This window comes from Felis catus, chromosome C1, assembly GCF_018350175.1.
Source record: "Felis catus isolate Fca126 chromosome C1, F.catus_Fca126_mat1.0, whole genome shotgun sequence".
In the NCBI taxonomy this organism is placed as follows: Eukaryota; Metazoa; Chordata; class Mammalia; order Carnivora; family Felidae; genus Felis; species Felis catus.
The window spans coordinates 104,351,170-104,369,987 of NC_058375.1; the positions used below are offsets into that span (position 1 = coordinate 104,351,170).

The following is an 18,818-nucleotide window of genomic DNA, read 5'->3' on the forward strand; positions in this document are numbered from 1 at the left end:
TCCTCGCCGGAACGGCCACGCGCCCGCGGGACGCGCGCAGGCGGCGGCGGCTGATGACCTGAACCTACGCGTTTACAGCAGCTCCACGCGGGGTCCACGCGGGTTTCCTCCCTACCAGCCTCCACCTTTATTCAGGCTCAAGGGTGTCTGCAGGGCACCGCGACTGCTGTCCTCCCGAGACACTTTGGTGTCTCGATCCTCGCTCTGCACTGAGACGTGGGCGGCGGCCAACCCAAGGCCCAGCGCGGGGAATCGGTTGACCTGGTGGCCTCTTTGGGTTCCGCGGTCTCCCCCAGGGCGCGAGCTGAAGGTAACTGTGGTCTTAGATCCTCAAGAGGCTAAACCGCAGACCCCGCGGTGGCACCTGCAGGGGGCGGGGGGGCGGGGGGAGAAGGAAAGGTACCAACCCGGGAGCGAGATGCGTCGGTCGCGCGCGGCACGCCAAATGCACTTACGCATTTAGGCACAACCCCAGTGTAGGTCGACTGCTTAGTCAAGCTTTCTGCTCAGAAGCCACCCTGCGGAGTTTGGTTCTCATTTTCCTACTCCTGGAAGCCAGAATCACGAGATGCTCGGACTTGCCTTGTGCAACAGGTAAAGCAAAGAGGAGGCGCCTCCTCAAACGAGAGGGGGCGCGGCCAAAAGGAAAGCAGGGCAGGATGCATTGGCCGGGAATCGAACCCGGGTCTCCCGCGTGGGAGGCGAGAATTCTACCACTGAACCACCAATGCCTCGCTCTGGGCCAGGTGCATGATGGGTCTGTGGAAACAACCTCCAGAGCGACTCCCAGCTAGGGCGCCGGGCGATTTCAAAGGTTCCAGAACAGGCTTACGCGGTCGTCTTTGCAGCACGGAGCTAAGTCACCCACAGGCACTCGAAGCAAAGGCTTCAGAAGGAGACTTCCATCCAACACAATTTCAAAATAAACTGTTTCGTCGGCTCACACCACAACTCTGAGAAAGGCTCTTCCCGACTGGCCAACAGACCCCGGCAGGAGAACGCCGGAAAGTCATCCAGACCCCTTGATGATGACCCTGAACCTTCCACCGTCAACCTCCAACATGTCACCCTAGACAGTCTGAGAAAGTAATGTGACTTGCCAGCTTAGGCAAGTAAAATTCTAACTCGGGGAAGAAATAAGAAGAAGCAGAAGTCGACTGGCAGTAGAAGGAGGAAAGGGCGGGAATCTGAACGCTATTCTGAAAGCTCTGTCCTGTGAAAGCAACTTTCTGCTTCTGTACTATGTTGGGAGCGCTTCTGTCCTGTTTACCTGGATGCTTTCATTTTGTGGCTTCCCATTCCTAGGCTTTTGTTCTATGCTGGGGGCGCTTCCACCCTGTTTACCTAATCTTGGCTGACTTTCACCCTAAACCTTTTAACCCATTGATGCAAGCTCAGGGAATTCCTAAACTTATACCCCACAAGTATGTCCATGTGTGTATTTGTGAAGGAGAGGAGAGAGAAAGTTTCCCAATTTGCTTCTCTCTCTCTCATTGTGTCTAACATCCTTAGAATATAGAGTATACTAGGACACCATGATACCCCTTGATCTTTTGTTCACATACACAAACTTAGGTTTCCCATGAATATGAATAATTTTCTTATGAAAAATGTCAAAATCTGGGCGCCTGGGTGGCTCAGTCAGTTAAGTGTCTGACTCTTGGTTTCAGGTCATGATCTCACGGGTTGTGACTTTGAGCCTGGCATCAGGATCTGTGCTGACAGTGTAGAGCCTGCTTGGGATTCTCTCTCTCTGCCCCTACCCCGCTCATGATCTCTCTCAAAATAAATAAAGTTAAAAAGTTTTTAAAAATGTCAAAATAAAAGTGGACATATCACACACTCAATTCAGATACTCAGGAAAGTATTTCCAAAAAAAAAAAAAAAAAAGCCTTCTGAATGGAGACTTGTAGAATGAAATGAATTGGAAGAACAAAGAGGGCATTGTGGGAAACCATTCCCTTGGGGAGGGAAGCCAGCACCTGGAGGTGAGATCCTTCCTGACCTGTCAAGCACTTCACTGTTGCCAGTCCTGAGAATCAGCAAGAGATATTCAGATGATGAGGATGGGCGGAGGTAGAGTACATGTCATATAGGTATCAAGACACTATAGTGAAGGAATCTGAGGACATGGGTGGCTTTAGGTTACAAATATGCCCAGATTTAGGCTGTGGAAGGGTCACTCATGATGCAGTGTGGCAAATGGATGGGAGTAAAACTAGACTGGCTCTAAGGTTGCTGGATCCAGTTGTATTAAATGGAGGAAGGAGCTGATGGATGGGAAGGGTGCACTCATAAAATGGCAGTAAGCCAGCGGGTGAACCCAGTAAAGTTAGGGACTATCTACTGATGATACTCGACATGCATTTGCATGCCAAGAGGGTGAGAGAGTACATCCCAAGAGGGCAGCAAGATCTGGTTTGGGCAACAGAATGGGGTGGTGGTGGGGAGTACATGTTCTAGGTGAGGGCAGGAACTGATTTGGCTGTTGTTTTGATGATTGACTAAAACACTCAAAGATAATGCACTGCTACATTTTGGGACACACTGTGCCTGGGTCTGATCTTAGAGGTACAGAGGGTGGTGTGTGATGCTGACAGGGAACTCCCTGGTGCCTTGAGTTTTAGCACTTGTGACTCTGAGATGCATAGGAGGCAGTGACTTGTAAATCAGAAGGTGCAGGTCTGTAGTTTCAAAAGAGATGTGGGGATACACGTACCCTGGTTGATGCAGTTGGTAATTGAAAGTGTGTTGGCCAGAGCCGGTGTGTGTCCCGGATGTTGGGCAGAGGGCAGAGGGAGCCAAAGCTCTTCAAGGTCGAGGTGATGGTCCTATTCCTTATTGAGCTCAAGTTTATGACTCCGCCTCCACCTAGCTTGCCTTCTTCTAGCAAGAGACCTGTCATGGCACCTCTGTGGCTCCTGTCCTTCCTTCAAAAAGTCATAACGATTCCTAGTCCGAAGGGTGGGGGAGCTCTCCAGTTCCTAGCTTCAGTTTAATTTCCCCAGGGAAAACTGGGGAAGGAACTCTCCTATCTTTCAAGATCATCAAAGGACCAATATGTTAACATTTCAACCATCGATATTTTTTCTAAAAATTAGCCTGCTCCTTATAAAGCCAGTACACCAAGACCTGTTCTTCATATACATCTCACAGTCACCAATGCTGCAGCTCGGTGCAACAGGGCATCCAATTCAGATTAGAATCTCCAAAACAATCATCAGCCACAAGCTCAATATGAACCTTTTCGTAATTATGATATATCTCATATCCATTAAATGCTTTCAACACCGTAAAAGACAGCCGAGTGTTATTGTTATAATGATTACAAGACTGACTCATTTATTCCTGTAAAAAAGACAAAAACAAAAAAACAAACACAAAGCCCTAACTCACTTGACCAAAATGCGTTTCTTCATTAGTTCGGTTCAGATTCCCGCCCTTTCCTCCTTCTACTGCCAGTCGACTTCTGCTTCTTATTTCTTCCCCGAGTTAGAATTTTACTTGCCTAAGCTGGCAAGTCACATTACTTTCTCAGACTGTCTAGGGTGACATGTTGGAGGTTGACGGTGGAAGGTTCAGGGTCATCATCAAGGGGTCTGGATGACTTTCCGGCGTTCTCCTGCCGGGGTCTGTTGGCCAGTCGGGAAGAGCCTTTCTCAGAGTTGTGGTGTGAGCCGACGAAACAGTTTATTTTGAAATTGTGTTGGATGGAAGTCTCCTTCTGAAGCCTTTGCTTCGAGTGCCTGTGGGTGACTTAGCTCCGTGCTGCAAAGACGACCGCGTAAGCCTGTTCTGGAACCTTTGAAATCGCCCGGCGCCCTAGCTGGGAGTCGCTCTGGAGGTTGTTTCCACAGACCCATCATGCACCTGGCCCAGAGCGAGGCATTGGTGGTTCAGTGGTAGAATTCTCGCCTCCCACGCGGGAGACCCGGGTTCGATTCCCGGCCAATGCATCCTGCCCTGCTTTCCTTTTGGCCGCGCCCCCTCTCGTTTGAGGAGGCGCCTCCTCTTTGCTTTACCTGTTGCACAAGGCAAGTCCGAGCATCTCGTGATTCTGGCTTCCAGGAGTAGGAAAATGAGAACCAAACTCCGCAGGGTGGCTTCTGAGCAGAAAGCTTGACTAAGCAGTCGACCTACACTGGGGTTGTGCCTAAATGCGTAAGTGCATTTGGCGTGCCGCGCGGCGACCAGCTCGCTCCCGGGTTGGTACCTTTCTTCCCCCCCGCCCCCCCGCCCCCTGCAGGTGACACCGCGGGGTCTGCGGTTTAGACTCTTTGGATCTAAGACCACAGTTACCTTCAGCCTCGCCCTGGGGGAGCCGCGGAACCCAAAGAGCCACCAGGTCACCGATGCCCGTGCTGGGCCTTGGGTTGGCCGCCGGGCCACGTCTCAGTGCAGAGCGAGGATCGAGACACCAAAGTGTCTCGGGAGGACAGCAGTCGCGGGGCCCTGCAGACACCCTTGAGCCTGAATAAAGGTGGAGGCTGGTAGGGAGGAACCCGCGTGGACCCGCGTGGAGCTGCTGTAAACGCGTAGGTTCAGGTCATCAGCCGCCGCCGCCTGCGCGCGTCCCGCGGGCGCGTGGCCGTTCCGGCGAGGACGCCGCGTGCCTGGCAGTGCGCCCCAACAGGTGTTAGCCCGAAAAGTAGACTTTTAATAAGGGGAAAAGAACTGAAGACTCTGGGAACTGTTGATCCGGGTTTGTTTTCTACCTCTTGGACGCTCCTTCGAAAGGATTCCCATTTGAGGGCACTAAGTGCGTGACTGCGTTGGAGACTGCGAGTGATTAATTTTCATCCGAAAAATCTCTGGCGGATTCCCCTAACAGTAGCTTAAAATCGAAGATTGGGGGCGGGGGGGGGGTGGGAGGAGGAGTTCCCCCCGCCCTTTCCGTTTTAAAACTAAACTTGATTTATTCAGTTTCAAGAGTTTTGTTATTCTGAGGCTGTCTTTCTACTTTTGAGGGCAGAACGATGGCCATACTGTGTTGGAACCATTGAAGTCGTTTTAGTCATTAATTTATTTTTAGATTCTTGGAAATCTGAAATTTTAACGAATAAATTCTGAGCTGTGACACACAATTTTCTCTGTCAACAGGAATGAGGGTCTAAGGGTGGGGCCTGGGGAGGGAGGAGGAGTTCTGATTTACATAAAGGAAACTGATGACTTACCTGCTGGATGGAGTAAAGATGTTAAAGCCTGTAACAACCCCTCAAATTTCCCCTTGACTGTTAGCTGGGAAGGAAACAAACAAACAAACAAACAAACAAACAAAACACATGTCTTTGCCTCCCTGCCTTACCCTCTCCCGGGCCTGTGAGAAACTTGTTCCGTTTTCAGGCGGTCTCCTCCTCCTCCCCCTCTTCTTGCCTCCATCTTCAATGAAGAAGATATAGGAAAGGCGCTGGGCGGGGAGGAGACCCCACAAGGGCAGGACTGCAAGAGAATATTTTGGAGAGCTTAAAGGAGAGGAGCAAAAAGGAGCTGTGGGTTGTGAATTAAGCAATGAGACAGCAGAGGAGAGATCTGAAAGGTTATGGCTCCCGCCTACAGCCTTTTCAGAGTGTTCAAATGACACAACTAAAGGCATTTAGCCTTCACAGATTATTTTACATCACGGTTGGTTCTGGGAGAGTACTCTTTGACTTCACATCAACCCAAAACTCACCTTCATGGATCTGGTCTGCATAGGGATGTCCTTGGAGGCATGTGGTTTCACCTTTCTTCGTGAAACAAAATCTTGGAATCTCAACCACCTTCTCTCTGTTCATAGGATTCATCAGGGTGTGTGTGAGGAGGGGTGTTGAAAAATTGTAAGATACATAAAATGCACAGAATCTGCGTGTACAGCATAACAACTGATTGTAATGCACACACCTGTGTAACCCGCACACAGATGAAGAAGTAAAATAGTATTAGCCCTTTACTCCCATGCTTTACCAGGTCAGAACCTTCTACCTAATCCCCTACCCCCATTTAATTAGTAGTGGTGTTATTTGCCTGTCTGTAATGTTCTCTCATTGGGGTTTCCTTTGTAAAGCCCTTACTGGTTATGAATTGGAGCACCGTTACACGTTTGTTAGCCACTTGAATTTTCTCCCATAAGGTTCCCCCCCCCCCCCACCGTGGTGACTTTTCTATAGGTCGGTCTTTTTCCTCTTGTTTTGCAAGCAGTCATTAAATCTCTTTGGCTGCCAAGTATATTCGCTCAAATTGTGACTTGACTTTTTACCCTTGATTCTGTGCTTTGGTGAGCAGAGATTCTTGAGGTAGTCCACTTGATCAGCCTCGTCACTAAGAATTCACCTTTTTGTCTTATTTCTTAAATCCTTGCTTACCCTTGAGAGTTGAGATCACAGGAATACGCTGCTACATTAATAGCAACTGGAATCACTTGTGAGTTCATTTCACATTTCGGTGTCCGGTCCACATTGAAATGATTTGGGTTATGGTGGAGGTAGGGATCATATTCCCCCACCCCCCGCCACCCCAGTACCTGGGATTGAATTATGATATGCTATGATCATTGAACATTGATACTGTTTTCAATACCTTCATTTCCTGAATCCTCATCATAGCCCCCTTTCTCTGATTTTGTGTATGTACCAAAAATACACTCAATTCTCTTTATAGTTCCAGCAGTTTATTTCATGTATGCCAATAATGATAGTATTCATTTTTCATTTTTCATTTCTCATCATTTTTCTTGCCTTTTCTCACTGGCTAAGATCTCCACGACAGTGGTGAAGAGAAATGGTCAAGGTGGCCTATTCGTCTGCTTTCTGATGGTTCCTGACCGGGTGGGGGGGGGGGGGGGAGGACAGATCAGTATTTTATCATCAACTGTAATGTGTGCTGAAGGTGTTTTGTTTGTTTTTGGTTTGGAAGCTACCCTTAAGCAGATTAGGGCTGTTCTCTTCTATTCCTGTTAGGCTAAGAGGTTTTTAAAAATCATAAACTGATAATGAATTTCTTCAAACACCTTTTCTGTGTTTTAGTGATTATGATTTTCCTCCTTTAAGTTGTTAATATGATGAATTAATTTATTTTCTTTTTAAGTTTATTTATTTTGAGAGAGAGAGAGAGAGACAGACAGACAGACAGACAGAGAGCGGTTGAACAGGAGCACATGGGAGCAGGGGAAGGGCAGAGAGAGAGAGGGAGAGAGAGAATCCCAACCAGGCTCAGCACTGCGAGTTGTGAGCACAGAGCCCAACTCGGGTTCTATGTTACAAACCCTGAGATCATGACCTGAGCTGAAATCAAGAGTGGGGCACTTAACCGACTGAGCCACCCAAGTGCCCCTTAATTTATTTTCTAATGATTATCAACTGTTTTCCTAGATTAAGACCAATTTTTGTCATAACATATTTTTAAATATACATCTGGAATCAGGGAGTCCAGGGTGGCTCAGTTGGTTAAGCGTCCGACTTCAGCTCAGCTCATGATCTCAGGGTTGGTGGGTTCCAGCCCTGCTCGGGTTCTGTGCCTTCTGTGTCTCCCTCTCTCTCTGCCCCTCCCCCCACCCGTGTTCTCTCTCTCTCTCTCTCTCTCTCTCTCTCTCTCTCAAAAATAAACATTAGATAGCTAGCTAGCTAATTTCAATATTTTGAAGAATGTTTGTAGCTATGTATACTCAGCAATAAGTCAGGCCTGTAATTCTGTTTTTCATGTTGCCTTTTGGGAAGTTTTTGGTTTCAATCCAAACTCATAAAAATAAGTTGGGGAATTCTGCCATCTTTTGACGCTTTTAAAATTTCTGGGCTTTGGAGTCATTTTCTCGAATGAACTTTTTTGGTCCTTCAGCTTTCTTTGCAGGAAGATTTTTGAATTCTAAAAAAAAATTTTTTTTTAAGGTTGTAGGACTAGTCCTCCCCTCGCCCTCCGCGCAAATCATTACTACAAGACATACATTTCCCTTAAGTCTTTTAATTGGTTGGTATATATGTGTTTATAATATCCATTTATTGTTTCCTTAAGTCTACCAGTTCAGTAGTAGTGACTTCCTTCTTCCCTCCTCCCAGTTTTAGCAGAGTAGTGTTTTTCAAAGATCCAACCATTGACTTTTCTCTTTTGTATATTTATTTCTAATTTTCTTTTTTCTTTGTATTTATTTTTTAACTTTGTTTCTTATTTTCAAAGTCCTGCTTTTGTATATAATTTCTGCTCCTACCTGCCCTTGTTGTTGTTATTCTTTCTGTAACTCTTTGAGATGGAGATTTAGCTCATTAGCAATCAGCCCTAACTGTCTCGATTTACACTTAAGGCTGTGTATTGTCCCCTGAAGACTGGTTTCACCACACCTTGTGCAGGAGATGCAGTATTTTCAGTTTTGTTTGACTCAGAATATTTCCTAATTTCCATCTTCATGTCTGATTTGATACGAGGATTGATAGAAGCATCTCTAAAATTCTAGATCCATGAGATTTTGTTCTTATGTCTTATAACTGAGTTCTAGATGCTAGCTGATTCTCTGGAAGTGTTATTGGAAGGTGGGTACCTCTATAGCCCTCTACAGCCCTCGGATGAGTACGTTCTCCTTTGAATATATTCCCCTGTGGCAGGCCCTTGGGGTTTGTTACTGGCTAGGGAACAGACCACACCAACTTGGCGTCCTAAGGCTTCCCAGACTACCCAGGCTATGTGTACTCAAGGCTAAATCCACTAGAGGTCAGGCCCATGGCCACAGTTTCCTCATGGGCCTTTTATTTTATTCTATTTTATTTTGTTTTTAAATGTGTATTCATTTTTGAGAGAGAGACAGAGACAGAGACAGAGACAGAGAGAATACTAACCAGGCCTCTCACACTGTCAGTGCAAAGAACGACATGAGGCTTGAACCAACAAACTGTGAGATCATGACCTGAGCCAAAGTCGGACGCTCAACTGACTGAGCCACCCAGATGCCCTTATTTTATTGTACTTGTAAAGATTTTATTTTTAAGTAACCTCTGTGGGGCTGTAACTTACAACCCCGAGGATCAGGACTCACCTGCCCTACCCAGTGAGCCAGCCAGCCACCACTTGCTTGCTTGCTTGCTTGCTTGCTCGCTCATTCATTCATTCATTCATTCATTCTCATGGGCTTTTTAAACTTTCCTTTTCCTTATACTGCTTGTAGAGCCAAGGCTGCCTTCCTTGTCCAAAGAGCCCCGGGACTTGCAGGGGTAGGAGTGATGCAGCAGGACTAGATGGCATCACTCCTACCCCCAAGGGCTTAGGACTTTAGGGTCCCACCTTAATGTAGTGGGGACCTCCTCTAATACTTCTCAAGTGAGCCTGGGACTGAAAGCATCTGTGTCTTCCGTGTTCCTCGCTCTCAAGGTCCCCAAACAGAAGACAAAGGAAGCTATCTTGGCAATCCACCTAGGAACGTAAGGAGCTTTGATGCCTCTATTTTCACTTTTTGTGCTGGCACCTGCAAGCTTGCCATCTGCCTTTAGGCTCTATGTTTTTAAAGGTACCAACTGAGCTTAAGGAAACACACACACACACACACACACACACACACACACACACACACACACCAAAAGCACCTCTTAAACCAACATGAAATAGATTGTATTTTCTGACTTTGAAAACTATGCCTTCAGCATCACCCAGATGGCAGGGGTGAATTTAAAAATCCCGCACCTCTTGGAGTGACACGCTAGAGAAGGGAAGCCTGTGAGAACCATGCGGTGCCTCTTGCCCACCAGGTTATATTCTGCACCTCCAACACACCATCCATGTTTCGTCCAGGCAGTCTCTTAAAAAGCGGTCACTTGATGCCACCCTGCGCATGAGCCCGGGGTGTGAGTACAAACAAAAGGGAGAGAAGGTAATTCTGGCCCTCGGTTTGACAACGCTACGGAGAAAGAGCCACAAAGTACACAGGGTCAAAAAACCAAACCAAAACAAAACAAAAACAAGAGACAAAAAAACCCCCACCTACCGGGTTAAGGGATTCTGGGATCCCCTGCCCCTGTATAGGCCTGTGGGGGAGGGGAGGGAGGGAGGGAGGGAGGACGTGAGCCCCAAGGTTTCCCGAAGGGCTCTCTGGACCACGCGCAATGTCGGTGCTAAAGAAAGAGGGGTAGAAAGAGGCACGGGACAATTTTCTCCGGCTTCGAGGACAGCGTCTCCGGCGGGCCGGCACGGGAGCAAGGGAAGTAGTCCTACCACCTAAGAGAGCAGGGGGAGAACATGGAGAGGCCACCGAAAGCGGTCCCCCACCAACAGGCGGGGCGCAGCTGAGTTCGCTGCGCTTGAGGGCACCGCAGGCGCCAGGACAACGGGAGGGCCACAGCCGAGCCTCGGCTCCGGGAAGACCACCTTCGGGGCCACGATTCTCCCCTATGGTGTGAGCGTGGGCTCGCCAAGCACACTGCACACTTCTGTCCCCGCTTGGTTCGCTCAGGGTCACCGCCCTCCCCCTCCCCCCAACCCTCGCCCTTCTTCCAAACCACTCTCCCCAAAGAGTTCAGGCGACTCCCTCCACCTCCCCGCTCCCACCCCTTGCCGGCTAACCGCCCCCCACCCCACCCCTTAAGCGGTCGGTCTCTCAGCAGCGGCTCCACACCCACCGACCCGCAGCCCCTGCGCTGCCGCCTCTGCAGTCCAGGTCCGCAGCAACTCCCCCTGCCCTCGCTCGCTCTCCTCGTGCCTCACAGTGGACATCGCATGTACCCCAACAGGTCTTCGGAACCGGTATCGAAGGGAAAAAGGAAAACGTGCCCAGGGCCTGGTGTATAGAGTCTACGGGGGCGTTAAATGCAACAGCCCTTGTAGAAACGGATTTGACTGTGATGTCATCGTTTTGACATCCTGGTGTTGATGCTCACTCCTACCCCTGCTTACGGCGGCGACAACAGTTTTCCATTTTGTGCGCACTTGACATGCTGCCTTTGTTGGGTCACTTAACATCACCTCGCTAGACCGCTTAGTCTGCGAATGGGACAGCCTTGCAGGAGGACCCGTTCCCCTCCCACCGCTCCCCTCCCCTGCCTCTCAGGCCGGGAGGGTATCGCGTCCAGGCACCTCTCCCAAACGCCAAGTAAGCCTTTTTATGCGCGGACTGAGCTGAGAGGCTCGGCCCACCAGCCGGTGTCCAGGGGTCCACAGCAGCACCGCGACGTGCTTGGCCTCCAGAACTCGGTCGGATCTGCGTCCCTGGGGCGGCCCCACAGGAATCTGAACCTCTGCACGACAGTGTGAACCCAAGCCAGATGCTTAGTCGCCCTCTGAGGCCACTCCTGGGGGCGGCTGACTTGGAGCCCAGCAAGCACAGTGCGCCGTGTAGAGCGGCCTGGCGTCCTTTCCCCGGAGCGCTGAAGGTGAAGGAAGAGTCGGTGCGGTGCGCAGCGCAGATGACGGCCAGCACAGCTCCGGGGATGAAAGGAAGATTGGGGCACCAAAAAAAACAAAAAACCAAAGCCCAACAACCAACCTACAAAACCAAAAGCAAAAAAAAAAAAAAAAAAAGCCCCACTTCCCTGACCGGGAATCGAACCCGGGCCGCGGCGGTGAAAGCGCCGAATCCTAGCCACTAGACCACCAGGGAACCGACGGAGCCCTTCCTTCTCCTTGCTTCCCACCAGAGTGACAGTTTCCCCCTGCGCTCTGCAAGGCCTCGGGCTTTCTGGGAGCTCAGCCGTCCTCCCAGGAGTCCTTCCCTAAGGACCTTCCCTCCCCGCTCTCTCCAAAGCAAGAGCCCGCAGGAGACGCCGAGGGCTGGCAGGTCCACAAGTGGCCGGGTCCGGGCCGCACCCCAGAGCTGCCCGGGAGTCTCGCCTTCGCGAGGCGGCCGCGTGCGGATGCGAGGTCGCCGTGAGGAGGCGCGAGGGGCGGACCCCGCCCGGCGTGAGACCCCGCGGTCCTCAACATCCCCCAAAGGACTCCGAGGGACGCAGCGACGGAGGCGGCGCGCGGACCGAGACGGCTTTCAAGGAAGAGCCGGCGGCCCTGAACGACTGGATTCCGGGTCCCGCCCCGCCCTACAGCCTGCTGCCCCTGCAGCGTGCCCACCGGACATTTGGCCTGTTCGGCGGCCCCGCAGACAACTGGAGATTCCTTCTCCCCGGAGGGTGGGGTACATCAGAGGATCTTTGACCACCGGGGGGTAACCGCTACGTCTGGGAGGGGGGGTATCCTGTGTCCCACACGGAAGTGAGCGGGATGAAGTGACGGCATGTCTGGACCTGCGTGTTGGTTACATGAGTTGTTACACGTCTCAAGTGTATTGCACTGTGTGAGAAAGAACAAAACGGGTGGTTGTGTGGGTGGTGTGGCTTACGCTAGCGGACTTGAAGACTTACTCTGAGCCCCTATAGTACCGTGCAATGTGCCAGTGGCATCGGGAGACACACACAGACAAATGGACCCACAGCTGACCTGGTGAATTCGTTTTCAAGAAGAGCAGTTCAACGGAGAAAGGAAATAGGTTCAATATGGGGAGGGGGAGGGAAACAGCTTTATTTCCACCTCACAGTACACACAAATGTCAATTGGAGGTGCCTCATAAAACATAAAAGGTAAAGGTATAAAGCACTTTTTGAGGACACTTTGTGACTCGGTGGTAGGCAAAGATTTAGTAAACAAGACCCAGGGGGAAAATACGTCTAAAAGAAAAGACATGATAACCTAGACTTCATCAACATTAACCATATCTTCTCATCCAAAGACCCCAGGAAGACGATGAAAACAGCAAGCGACAGACAGGGAGAACGTGCTCACAAAACCCATCTGACAAAACAAGCAAGCAAGCAAGGGAGAAGGCATACAAACCCCCTAACCTGTCATTATAATGTGTGAGGAGCTCCCCCAAGCTGCTAATTAAAAGAAAAAATCAAACAACTCAAGTGTTTTAGATGGGTAAAAGACCTGAAACAGATCCTCGGGAAAAGAAGATACACAAGGCCGACGTGGCACGTAAAAGAGTGCTCAATATTTTCAGCCCTCAGAGCAATGGATACTAAAGTCACATTGAGATAGCACTACTCCCAGCAGCACGGCAACATGATAAAGAGGGGGACACCCCCACTCTTGACAAAGATGTGGCACGACCACAACTCCAGGTGGTATCCCGATGAATACCCTTTGGCGTGGAAAGCGGCTGCCCGAAGGCATTTAAAAGCCTTGCGAGCGCACCGCAAGTAACGAGGGAGCTCACCGTGAGGACGGTTAAGGAGGATCATAGAGAGCCAAGAATGGAAAAAGTCCGCGGAGGCAGAGATTGAATCGCAGGGGCCAAGGTTCAAGCCGACAAACAGGTCTATGGAGGAGGTGTCACCTAGGTGATGGAACGTTTTGTGTGGTCTTTCAGGCCCTTTAGATTTTGAGGGCCACAGAGACGCCGTTTGGCAGCAACTAGAGCCCACCATATGAGGCTCCTTGCTGGACAGGTAGAGGGCATCGAGGACTGTGCCATTTTGGAGCGGCGCTGGAGATGAGTCCTTTAGTTGATTTGACTTGAGGTCAGAGTCCAACGGAACGGAGAAGGTCGCCAGGTTAGTGCTGTGGCGAGTTTTCCTTTCCTTCCCTTCGGGTGAAGACGTGGTGGCGCGGGGTGGCCAGCGGAAAGCACGGGGCCCTCTCTGTCCCCCAGGTAAGGGGCGCAGCCGGGGCAGGCTGAAACCCAAAGTAAAAAAGAGAGGAACGGCGAGTGCTCCAGGTACTGCCGTGACTCGGATTCGAACCGAGGTTGCTGCGGCCACAACGCAGAGTACTAACCACTATACGATCACGGCGCGCCACCAGCCCGATGACAAGCCCGGCCGGCGCTCGAGCACTTTTGCCGCAAAGTCATTCCAGTTTCCGCGCTGCTTTGTTCCCGGACAACTGCGGGCCGCCCTTGGATTCTCCTTCCCTTCTTCTCCATTCTGACACGCGAGGAAGAAAAACCATCAAAAACCGTTCTCCTTGTCCCCGGATTGGGCTGGTGGCTCTGCACAGGCGCCCTAGGAAGTCTCGTGGTCCGCGTCCACGCCTCCCCCGCTTCTCTTTTCCCGCTTCTCTCTTGGCGTTTGCCCCTTTGGACCACGCCCCACCCCGCCGGCTCTCCAGCTTCCCCCACAGCGGCCCCGCCGAAGGCCGGGTGAAGGCGGAACAAACGGGAAGAGCCGTCCGGGGAGCCCAGCGGCGTTCAGCTTCCCTCAGGCGCCGCTGGCCTCAGACAGAAGGCGGGTGGCTCCTCCTAGCGTTGAGGGCCTTGCGTGCTCGCTATCGGGCTGTGGGCGGGGCCTCCTCTCCCGAAGGTCTCTGTGGCGCAATCGGTTAGCGCGTTCGGCTGTTAACCGAAAGGTTGGTGGTTCGAGCCCACCCAGGGACGAGGTGCTTCTTTTCTAGAACGTAGAAAGCGTTTGGCACTCGCGCACAGCCGGAGGACCTAAGGTCCTCACGGATGAGAGCGGGAGAGCTCTGGAGGAGAACCGGTCGCTGGGAATCCAGAAGTCCTCGAAAGAGTAGAACCCTCTGAATGCCTTCCAACAATGCAGTTTCTGCCACCCTTTGTTTGTGCTAGTATTTATTTAGCCCCTTCCTTAGATTCTTTACATTAAGTTGGTTCTAGAATTTTATGGTTACAAACACTGCTTTAGTCCTCATTCTTGTACACATCTTTGGTCACTTGTACCAACATTTCTACGGGGTAGAGTCCTAGAAGAGCAATTGCTCTAATAACATAGCGTTTACATGGTTTTTGTATGATCCGACTTCCCCGCCCCGTGGGCTTATCGGCTATCACTCTTTCTTTTGTTATTTCAGCTACTGCTTTGGGCTTCATAACATATACATCTGTAACTTGCCAGCTTCCCTCCAAGTGATCCCATGCCTCTTCCCATTATTCCCCTGCCCACCTTTAGGCTGCAGCTATCACGCGTTTCACTTTGCATGTTAGAAAGCCCAAAACCCATCGTTATCACTTTCGTTTCATCTGCTCCATGTTTTTTCAGAGATTTAAATAATAATTTAAAAACCATATGTGTGTGGGTGCACATATATGTATATATACGTATTCATGTGTGTGTATGTATGTATCTATATGTATGTGTGTGTATATGTAATATATATATATATATATATATATATATATATATATATATATATATAAATTTTTCCCCATGCGGTTACCATTCTGTTGTCCTTTATCCATTTGGCTACATGCAGATTCCCATCTGGTATCAGTGTCCTTCCTGGAGGATTTAACATTTCTTGTGGTGTGGGTCTGCTGGTGATGTAGTCTTTCAGCATTTGTATGTCTTCCAATGTCATTCACCTTCATTTCTGAAAGCCTTTTTTGGAGGGGAGGCGTAGAATTCCACCTTGACTTTGATGCTGCTCCATTGCCTTCTCACTTGCACCGCTTCCGGGGAGAAAACTGACATCCTGTTTACTTTTGTGTTCTGTACGTACCATGTCTTTTTCCTCTGGGTGCTTCTGCACAGTTGTTTTTGGTTTTGCTTTCTTTTTCCATGGATTTGAGCAATACAATTATGATGTGACTAGATACGGTTTCCTTCCTGTCTCTTGTGCTCATTCGTCATGTTCATTCGGCTCCTTGGATCGGTGGGTTTACAATCATTATAATGATTGGAAGTCCTTCTGTTGTTGTCTCCTCAAAAATTGCTTCTTTACCCCCAGTCCCAGTCTTTTCAGGAACTCTGATCACTCATATCTTTTAAAGTTGCCCTACCATTCCCTGACAGCGCTTTACTTCCTGGAGCAGACGTTGCATGTGTTTTTCACCCTCACCAATATCTCCTCAAGGTCCCCACACCTCCTCTGAACCCGTTGCCCACAGCTACTCTATGTGATGTCTAAATATGTGCAGCAGCATTATATTAAAAGTGTTTTGTTTTTTCTCTCTTAATTAGAAAAGTTCTAATTAATTAACTCAGTTTAGTATCATTGGAAGAACGTAAAGATAACAGTAGGTCTTAAAATTGCAAATTGACTCGACACATAATGGAGAAATGCATGTGGACTATAAAAATATAAAATACCTAAAAACCTTTACCCCAAAATATTGTAAGAATAATTAAGTCACTATGAGTTCCAGACTTCTAAGACTTACTCTCCATTTACAAATCTTTTAGGATCTCTTTAATGTACTGAAACACATAATTTCATATTGTATAAACTCCTTAAATACTATTGGAATTGAAGTGCGCTTATTGGGCCAGTAAAACCAATATAGGAAATTTAGGTGGCTACGTGTCACCAGGAATTTGAAGAGAAAATAAATCCAAGACCTGTATAAACTAGAATATATCTACCAATATTTTCTATATTATTAGAAAACCCGGAAGACAACATAAAACAGTTTTTAGGCCACAACTATTAAACCAGTCGGATGCACACAAAAAGTCCTCTTTAGAAATATGACATGACATAAACATGTTCTATGCCATTATATGTAAATTATTAAAATCCTTTAAAGTGTTTAAACGTATTCGAGATTCATCCTTACTATCCACTTGATGTTTTCCCCCTTGTACCTGAGTGCACGGAGAGCAATTTATCTACATCTAAACAGGGCTTTTTGTTTGTCTGTTTTCCCGGGTTACAGATTCAGCAAGAAAGGAAGTAGGAGGGGTGCCTGGCTGGCTCAATCCGTAGAGCATGGGACTCTTGATGTTTAAAAAAAAAGAAAGAAAAGAAAGAGAAGGAAGGAAGGGCGGAGGCAGAGAAAGAAAAGGGTGAGGGGGACAAACCCCCATCAATAGCGTCCTTGCACGCCCCCCTTGGGTCCTGGAAATAGAAGCTCAGTCACTACCCCACTTGGGGAAGGGGCTCAACTGAATACACACCACAAATCAGGTTGCCTGTGTCTGCTTGGACTCAGAGTGGAGCCAGGACAAGCTCAAGGACAGGACGAGATGAGACCAAGCACCATTATCACAGGGCAGCCAGCTACCTGACAGTGCCAAGGCAGACAATCCTGGAAAGCTCTTGAAGACTTCCCCTTCCCCTTGAAGATTTTCCCACCCGCTCCCCCTCATCCTCCCACCACGGGGAAAGGATTCTTCACCTTCTGTTGGGCCAGGACCCGTGAAGATCCCTGCAGGGCAGGAGAGCCTGCAGGGCAGGAGGATCCAGGGGGCAGCAGCTGCACTTCCCTGAAGGGTCTCTCCCCGGGTGGCGGGTTCTAGAGCTCAGGCTCACCCTAGATCCACTGCCCACCAAAGCCACCAGGAGGAGTCCGGAGGGCAGCCGGTGCTGGGGGCACGACAACCTGGACGTGTTCCTACAAGCACAGGGCACGCCTGGCCTGCCCTCTCCAGGAGAGCCGAAGAACCGCCTGCCTGCCTGAAGCTTCTCTACAGCCTGAAGGGAACAGGTGTCTGCTTCCTGAAGGAACAGGAGGGCTCTCCTCCACAGGACAAAGCCCTCCCCTGGCCCTGGAGGAAAGGTCCTGCAGAGGCTGGTTCTGCGCGACACTGCCCAAGGCAAAGGAGCAACCGCGGACCAAACAATCATCTGGAGATGACTGCACAAGTCCTGTCTGTACATGTGGAGCGAGAATGAGAAAGCAAATGTGGGGAAATGTTAACTGGTGCACCTGGGTGAGGGATATAGGATGTGACCATTCTGGCAACTGTTTGGGTATGTTTCAAAGTTTGTTTGTTTGTTTGTTTGTTTGTTTGTTTGAAAGGAGTGACAAAGTCAAGTCCCAGGTTCTCTTTAGAGGAAAACGCTTAAAGTGAGACCTTGGGTTTCTGAGGTGAATGGAAGGGAGCCGCTGGCCTGGCTTCTCATCCCAGCTCTCCTCTCCCAGCCTGGCCATTACAAGGACCCGGACTCCTGACCTCCCGTATTTTAGGGGCTCAGTGCACAGCCACTTCTGCAAGCGTCCCTGGGTGCACACCAGACTTCGGGGGATGAAAAGGCAAATCCTAAGTATGGAGACAGCGCCACAAAGTCTCCTGGATTGGAATCGAACCTGAGCAGTAGCGGTGAAAAATCCAAATCCCATCCCACCGATCCGATCCCGGGGAATCCACCCACACAGGATCCCTGCTTCGGCCCCTGCAGATGAAAACCCTGAAAGTCAAGGTGACATTTCCCAGGCGGACAGAGCACAAGCGGAGGCGATTCCCAGCGGCGCGGGGCTGAATGCAGCCGCACAAGGCTCCCAGCCCTTGCCCTGCTGCTCACCACCTCTTCCAGCCTCAGCGACCCCTTGGGCCCTGACCACAAGGTGACTGGCCTGTGCCACACTCTAGTCCAGCTGGAGCCGTGTGTGTTGCAGAGCCAAGGCCGTGCTCTCTTTCTGAGCCTCGTTTGCTGATGGGTAAGGTGCGGACTCGGCTCTCAGCGGGAGGGGAGGGGCGGAGTCCCTCTACTTGGCGACTTCCGAAGTAGCCCCAGAGCTGTCCCGATGACGGCACGGGGACGGGCTCCTTTGGTGTCCCCATGGGCTCATTAGGTGGAGCCTGAAACTCCTCACCTACGCGTCTTTGGCTCGGGTCCCAGGTGCAGCTGGTTTGTGTTCTTTGCGTTCTGTCAGGCAAATAAATACACCTGTTGCGCAAGTGTGCCGCCCAGGGAAGAACGTGCTGCTTTTCAGAGCCACGGTCGCTGTGAGCCCGTGGGGCAGACGGAGGCGCCAGATGAGCAGGTCAGCGGATGCGTGGAAGTAGAGGTAACCTGAAGTGGGCTTCGTCCTGCGTGCCCTTGTTGGAGTGACTAAGTGGGTGTGGCCCGCTCTCCAAGGTGACTGGGAGCAGACACACAGCGGCCAGGCCTGGTGGTCGAGTGCTGAGAAGGCTTTCAGGTGGCGGTGGGACTCCGGCCCTCGTTCTTTTTGCGGTTTAAAGGACAATAGATGGGGGGGG

At 50.1% G+C, this 18,818-nt stretch overlaps 2 long non-coding RNA genes and 5 other non-coding genes across 7 annotated transcripts; 3 read left to right on the plus strand and 4 right to left on the minus strand.

Annotated features, from left to right (window-relative positions):
• Positions 1-660: 660 nt before the first annotated feature.
• On the minus strand, positions 661-731 carry TRNAG-CCC. Its single transcript has one exon. It is a non-coding gene; the product is annotated as a tRNA-Gly (tRNA).
• A 2,660-nt stretch (positions 732-3,391) lies between these two features.
• On the minus strand, positions 3,392-7,106 carry LOC123379042. Its single transcript, XR_006582989.1, has 3 exons — positions 5,672-7,106; positions 4,023-5,439; positions 3,392-3,870 (listed from the first exon to the last, which is right to left on the minus strand). It is a non-coding gene; the product is annotated as an uncharacterized LOC123379042 (long non-coding RNA).
• On the plus strand, positions 3,886-3,956 carry TRNAG-CCC. Its single transcript has one exon. It is a non-coding gene; the product is annotated as a tRNA-Gly (tRNA).
• Positions 7,107-11,473: 4,367 nt separating the features above from the next.
• Positions 11,474-11,545, minus strand: TRNAE-UUC. The gene has a single exon. It is a non-coding gene; the product is annotated as a tRNA-Glu (tRNA).
• Positions 11,546-13,658: 2,113 nt separating this feature from the next.
• Positions 13,659-13,730, minus strand: TRNAH-GUG. The gene has a single exon. It is a non-coding gene; the product is annotated as a tRNA-His (tRNA).
• A 507-nt stretch (positions 13,731-14,237) lies between these two features.
• Positions 14,238-14,311, plus strand: TRNAN-GUU. Its single transcript has one exon. It is a non-coding gene; the product is annotated as a tRNA-Asn (tRNA).
• Positions 14,312-15,107: 796 nt separating this feature from the next.
• LOC111559366 lies at positions 15,108-18,532 on the plus strand. Its single transcript, XR_002740255.2, has 2 exons — positions 15,108-18,274; positions 18,491-18,532. It is a non-coding gene; the product is annotated as an uncharacterized LOC111559366 (long non-coding RNA).
• Positions 18,533-18,818: the final 286 nt, after the last annotated feature.